This window comes from Arachis hypogaea, chromosome 18 (assembly GCF_003086295.3).
Source record: "Arachis hypogaea cultivar Tifrunner chromosome 18, arahy.Tifrunner.gnm2.J5K5, whole genome shotgun sequence".
NCBI lineage: Eukaryota > Viridiplantae > Streptophyta > Magnoliopsida > Fabales > Fabaceae > Arachis > Arachis hypogaea.
In genome coordinates, this window is record NC_092053.1 from 34048034 (window position 1) to 34055352 (window position 7319).

Below are 7319 nucleotides of genomic sequence, written 5' to 3' on the forward strand. Positions count from 1 at the left end.
TTCTTCCTTCACTAATTCTTCAACCACTCCTTCGACTTCAAGGGTTTTTACTACCTTCACCCTTAGGGCCTCCTCTAGCTCCTTATGAAGTATGGATTCGCAAAGATGATCCCTTCTCTCTTGTTCCATGTCAATAGCATCATTGGGATCATGTTGCTCCTGGATTGATGGATGTGGGTGCTCTTCCATGGATGGTGGTGATGGGATGGAGAGATCCTTCTGTGGTTGACAAGGAAGTGCACTAGAGCTTGAGGGTTGATTGTTGAAGGTATCTGGTGGTCCGATTTGGGCGAAGAGGGCTTGTATAGTAGAGTTTAAATCGACAAGTGCTTTCTCCATGGAGGTTTGGGGTGGATAGGAGGGTTCATTTGGTTCATAGGGTGGTTGGTATGGTGGATACGGGTTAGGGTCATATGGAGGTGAATGGTTGTAGGTGGCTTGTGAGTATGGTGGTTCAAAGCTGTGTTGAGGAGAGGGTTTATAGGCATATGGTGGTGGTTGTTGATAGTCCATTGGAGGTGGTTGTCGCCAAGAGGGTGGATCAAATCATTGTGGCTCCTCCCATCTTTGATTGTTCCAACCTTGATGCCTATTCTCATTGTAATTTCTTCTTTCTGCATCATAATTGTAACCAGACTCATAGCGATGGGGGTGAGAACTCATGATAGCAAATAAAAATTTAAAAACAAAAATGAAAACAAATTTAAATTAAAAGGTTATTGAAATTTAAATTTTGAAAATTAAATTTTTAATTTTAAATTTTGAAATTTGAAATTGGAAATTTGAAATTTGAATTTTGAAATTTGAAATTTGAAATTTTTTTTTAAATTTGAATTTTGAAATTTAAATATTGAATTTTGAAAATTGATTTTTGAAATTTGAAATTTGAAATTTTTAAATTTGAATTTTGAAATTTGATTTTTTTAAATTTTGAATTTTTGAAATTAATAAGGAAAGAGAAAAACAATAAAATGACAACAAATTTAAAAATTTTTAGATCAAAACGAAGAAAACAACTAAGAACAACTTGAAGGTCAAGATGAACACGAAGAACAACTTGAAGATCAAGATGAACACTAAGAAAAAAAATTTTTGAAAAATTTTTTATAATTAAATAAAAACCAATAACCTCTTAATTTATGAAAAAAGCAAAAATAAAAACAAAAATGAAAATAAATAAACAAGTAAAAAGCAGATATTTACAATAACCAATAATAAGGCACACGTTTGCAATTTCCCGGCAACGGCGCCATTTTGATGAGAGAACTTTTGCGTGGTCTAGAAATTTGCGGATAAATCCTCATTGCAAGTATAGTTTCTAAACCTTCAAAAGTCCTTTCATACAAACGTTTTGGTTGTCACAAGTAACAAACCCCTTTTAAAATTGATAACCGGGTATTTAAACCTCGGGTCGTCTTCTCAAGGAATTGCAGGGAGGTATGTTCTTATTATTGGTTATGAGTTTGTAAATTAGGGGTTTTAGAAATTAGGGAGCAGTATGTTGCATAAGAAGAATAAAATAAATAAATAACTATAAAATAAACTCTTGGCAAGGTATGAAAACAAGAAGTCCTATCCTGGTTATCCTTATCAATTGTAATGAAAATTGGATTTTTCTCCCACTTTGTTGACCTCTAACTATGAAGGTAAGTTAAGTGGATGAATTAATTTTTATTCCTCAGGTCCTAGTCTTTCCTTGGGAAAGGCTAGAGTTATTGAAACTCGAATTAATTCTTGAAGAATTCCAATTTTCAATCAACAATGAGTTTGATAACTCAAGTGTTTCCAATGATTCAACCAAAGCCAAAAGGGAAGAGAGTCTACTTGAATGAAAATAACTTGGATAAATACAGAGCATTAATAAATTAAAGAGAGCAATCATAAGTCTGAAATACCTCAAATTATATTAAATAAAATATTCAAATCATAACATGGAAAAGTTCATAAATTAAATTGGGAAAATAAATAAAAATAAAGAACCTGTGATTGAGAGTCGCTCCTAAAACTAAGAGAAATCCTAAATCCTAATCCCAAGAGAGAGAAGAGAACCTCTCTCTCTAAAAACTACATCTAAATCTTAAAATTATAAATATGAGAGCATGTCTATGTATGGATGCATTCCCCCACTTTATAGCCTCTAATCTGTGTTTTCTGGGCCGCAAACTGGGTCGAAAACAGCCCAGAAATCGCTGGAGCCTGGAGAAGAAATCAGCCACGCTGGTTTTCGGCACTGCAATGTGTCCGCGTGAATCACGCGACTGCGTCACCTAGCGTCATGGAAACCATGGCATATTATATATCAAATCGAAGCCCGGACGTTAGCTTTCCAACGCAACTGGAACCGATCGTTTGGACCTCTGTAGCTTAAGTTATGGCTGTTTGAGTGCGAAGAGGTCAAGCTGGACAGCTTAGCAATTTCTCCAACTTCTTGTATTCCTTCCACTTTTGCATGCTTCCTTTCCATCCTCCAAGCCATTCCTGCCCTATCATCTCTGAAAACACTTAACACACATATCAAGGCATCTAATGGTAATAAGAGAGGATTAATAATAAGCAATTATAAGATCAAAGAAGCATGTTTTCAATCATAGCACAAAATCAGGAAGGAAAACGTAAAACATGCAAATAGTATGAATAAGTGGGTAAAGAGTTGATAAAATCCACTCAATTGAGCACAAGATAAACCATAAAATAGTGGTTTATCAATAGGCTGGGAAGTGCATTCTGTTCGCAGTGCCAGCACAGCTTGTGCGCGCACACATTTAAGGAAAAACTTTAACCTGTGCGGACGCACAGGTCTGTGCGGACGCACACGTCAGGAAGGTCAGTCTGTTGGGGTGCTGGCACAGGTTATGCGAGCACACAGATCCTTGTAAAAATTGACACATGTGCGTACACACGTGTTTTAAAACTCTCAGGAGTGTGCGCACGCACAGACCCTTGTGCGGTCGCACACGTCCTGTTTCTCAAAATTTTATTTGTTTTCAACTATTCTACCTTCCCAACAAGGTTGCAAGCTTCTCTAACACCATTTTAAGATTTTTGGGCCTAGTTTTGAGAATTAGGGCATGGGATATAACTTAAGAGTCCTAATACTTGGTTTTATGATAACTTAGAAAATGGAGGCCTAGGTTTCTGGCATGCTGAGAATGATTTGACGATTGGGAGAGGATGATTGATATATGAGATAAAGAATGATAAACTTTTGACATTGGAAACTGAGTTATGAATGGACAGTGGTTGAGATGAGTCGAGGACTCGGATTGAGACGATGGATCCATGTATACTGAAAATGTTTTCTGAAAACCACTGAAATATTATTTTTACTGAGAATATGAGACGCTATGCGCCCGGCAGGGACGGGGTTGGATCCCGCTTGTCGAGGTAGCGGCGGCGGCGCAAGGGCGGTGGTTCGTCCCGCTTGCGTTGAGATGTGAGGTCTGTAGCAAGAGTATCCCGCTCACATCCCTTCGGACCATAGGCGAACAGGCGCCGATACCTGGACAGTGATCCGGGCACTATATCTTGGGGGTTCCCATATGAGAAATCCGAAGGGCGACGTCTCCATGGAGATGTATCGGGTTGGCAGTTGAACCGACAATGTGATATCACAGTCAGTAGGGCAGGCATTCATCATATGCATTTTCTATCTGTTTGTATGCCTTGTTTACTTGTAATGACTTGCCTAATTGAATAACATGCTTGTTTGCTATTTGAATTATTTGCCTTATATGCATCTACTTGTGTTTTACTTGCATTGTATATTACCTGTGTTTTCTACTGGGATTGAGGAGGTTCGGAAGGCGGTGGCGATGGGATCGCATGGAGGATAGGTTGGTGAAGGCTGTGGGACAGCGGTGTTTGGTTAGAATAGAAATCCCTTAAGATAGATCACCCGGTTTACTTATGATAAAGTTTATATTATGCAAGTACCTCCGAAGCCTTAACTACTGCTAATAACTGTCTTTATCCTATCCATTTATCGCTTCTGTTATTGTTTGTTTATGCGCTTACAATAATCAAAACTACCTTTCTATTCACCTGAGTAAGATCTGCAGGATAACCACAGCTTGCTCAATCCGGCAATCCTCGTGGGATTCGACCCTCACTCACCTGAGGTAATACTTGGACGACCCGGTGCACTTGCCGGTTTAGTTGTGGGAAATTCAATTTTCCTGCACGAAGTTTTTGGCACCGTTGCCGGGGATTGTTTGTGATTAACAAACTAACGGTTGTCTTGTTGCTTAGATCAGGTATTTTTACTGTTTTTCTTTTTGTGTTTTTTGTTTTCCTTTTAGAATTTTTTGAAATATATATATATGTTTTATTTTTGTTTTTAGTATCATTATTTTTCTTTTTTATGAGTCTTGTGTCAATTTTTAAGTTTGGTGTCACTTTGATTTTCATTTCTTTTCTTAAGTCTTTAAAAACTATTCTTGTTTTCTTCCTTAGTGTTCGAACTGTTCTTGCTATTTTTTTTGTTTGATTTCAAAATTCTTAAGTTTGGTGTCTTTTGGTGTTCTCTTTCTAGATTTTTAAGAATTTGTGTCCTTGATCTTTAAAATCTTTAAGTTTAGTGTTCCTTAGTGTTTGTCATTTTTTTTTTCAAAAATTTGGTGTCTTTAATTTTAAAATTTTTAAATTTGTGTCTTGTGGTGCTTTTCCTTTTTAAATTTTCGAAAATTTTCCAATTTAATTTCAAAAATTTTAAGTTTGGTATCTTTGTTAGTAGTCTTGCTTTTCTTACTTATCTTTTCTTTAAATCTTTATCTTATCCTTTCTTTCTTTGATTTTTAAAATTTTTCTATCTTATCTTTCTTTTAAAATTCAATTTCCAAAATTTTAGTATCTTGTTAGTTTTTCTCTCTTTTGAATTCTAATTTTAAAATCTTTAAATTTCAAATCTTATCTTATCTTCTCTCTCATTTGACTTTCTCTAATTTTTGAATTTTAAAATCTTTATTTGACATTCTCTTCTTAAATTTTAAAACTTTTTCAAAATCAAATCTTTTCTCTTTAATTTTATAATTTTATCTTGTTTTGTTTGACTCTTTCCTTTCAAATTTTATTTTTCAAATCTTTGATGAATCTTTCTTTTTAAAATTTCAAATATTTTCAAAATGAAATCTCTTTCAAATCTTTTATTTTATTTTATTTTCAAATTTTTCTCAGTTAGTTACTTGGTTATTTCATTTTAATTTTAAGAGTTTGATTCTTTCTAATTCTTCTTTTCTTCTTCTATTTTCGAAAATCTTCTATCTTCTTCTCTCTCTTCTTTTTTGAAAATATTCTACTTCTTCCCCCTCTACATTTTCGAAAACTTCTTTTTTTTTTTAAATAAAAGACATCTTCTTTTCTTTTCTTCATCTATCTTTCTAACAAAGGACCTCTATACTCCGACATAGAGACTCCTTTCTTCTTCTTTTCTTGGTTTCTTTCTTCTTGTTTATGAACAGGAGTAGGGATAAAGAAACTCTCTGTGATCTAGATCCTGAACCTGAAAGAACTCTGAGAAGGCATCTGCAACAAGCTCAGGCTAGCAGATTCATAAAGAATCTAACAGGAGCTCTAGAACAAGAAGCTGAAGAAACAACAATGGCAGCTAATTCAGACAATGGGGGTGACGCAAGAAAAGTCCTAGGATCTTACACTGCACCCAATTCTAATTTCTATGGGCGCAGCTCTGCATCTCCATTCCTGCCATAGGTGCGAACAACTTTGAGTTGAAGCCTCAACTGGTCACTTTAGTTCAGCAGAACTGCAAGTTTCATGTATTTCCACAGGAAGATCCTAACAAATTCATATCTGACTTTTTGCAGATATGTGACACTGTCAAAACCAATGGAGTTAATCTAGAGGTTTACAAGATCATACTCTTTTCCTTTGCATTAAGAGATAGAGCAAGGCTTTGGCTGGATTCTCAGCCTAAGGAAAGCCTAGATAGCTAGGAGAAGGTGGTCAATGGATTCTTGACCAAGTTCTTCCCACCTCAAAAGCTGAGCAAGTTTAGGGTGGAAGTACAAACTTTTAGACAGAAAGAGGGTGAATCCCTCTATAAGGCTTGGGAAAGATACAAGCAATTAATCAGGAGATGTCCTCCTGACATGATCTCAGAGTGGACCATGTTAGATATCTTCTATGATAGTTTATCTAAGATGTCTAAGATGGCATTGGACCATTCTGCAGGTGGATCACTCCACTTGAAGAAGACGCCTGAAGAGGCACAAGAGCTTATTGACATGGTTGCTAACAACCAATACATGTACACTTCTGAAAGGAACCCTGTGAACAATGGGGCTGCCCAGAAGAGAGGCGTCCTAGAGGTAAGCACCTTAGACGCCATCCTAGCTCAAAACAAGCTCATGTCCCAACAGATCAACATGATCACTCGGCACTTGAGTGGGACACAGAACTCATAGGCTTACTGTCCAGAGACGGCCTTTGAGGTGGACACAGGTGATAATTCCTGGACCACCATGGAGGAGGTTAACTATATGGGAAACTCCTCTAGAAATTCCAACAATAATTCCTATTCGAATACTTTCAATCGGGGATGGAGAAACCACCCTAACTTTGGGTGGAGAGACCAACAGAAGCCTCAACAAGGCTTCAATAATAATCAGAATGGAATGAACCAGAACCAGTTCAACAATAAACCATTCGAACCCTCTTAGCAGTAGATGGAGACACCCAAGCAGAGTCTCTCTGACTTGGCTACCACAGTCTCCAATCTCTCCAAGACTACTCATAGTTTCGTGGCTGAAACTAGATCTTCCATCTGGAACCTAAAGATGCAGGTTGGTCAGCTGATCAAGAGGATCCCAGAGATCCCTTCAAACACTGTTTCAAGTAATCCAAAGGAAGAGTGCAAGGCCCTCATGGTAGAGGTGGTAACTGAACCCAAAGAGGAGCTCAAGGAAATCAGAGCTCATGAGGAGATTGAAACAGTCACCTTGCATGCCCCTGTGCTAAGAGAGGAATCTAAAGAATACTCTTCTTCAGAAGATAATGAGGAGACCAAGGAAGAGCAAATTGCTCGGTACCTAGCCATCCTCAGGAAGCTGAAAGCCAACTCCTCTCATACAGAGGCGTTGGAGGAGGAGGACGAGCCTATGGTGCTGGCCAAGGAGTGTAGTGCTGATGAGCGGATAATTTATACGCTTTTTGGCACTGTTTTTAGGTAGTTTTTAGTATATTTTAGTTAGTTTTTATTATATTTTTATTAGTTTTTAAATAAAAATTACATTTCTGGACTTTACTATGAGTTTGTGTATTTTTCTATGATTTCAGGTATTTTCTGGCTAAAATTGAGGGACCTG

General features: G+C 36.9%; 1 non-coding gene across 1 annotated transcript; it reads right to left on the reverse strand.

Moving 5' to 3' along the window:
• Positions 1-6002: 6002 nt before the first annotated feature.
• On the reverse strand, positions 6003-6106 carry LOC112774524 (small nucleolar RNA R71). The gene has a single exon (XR_003189010.1). It is a non-coding gene; the product is annotated as a small nucleolar RNA R71 (small nucleolar RNA).
• Positions 6107-7319: the final 1213 nt, after the last annotated feature.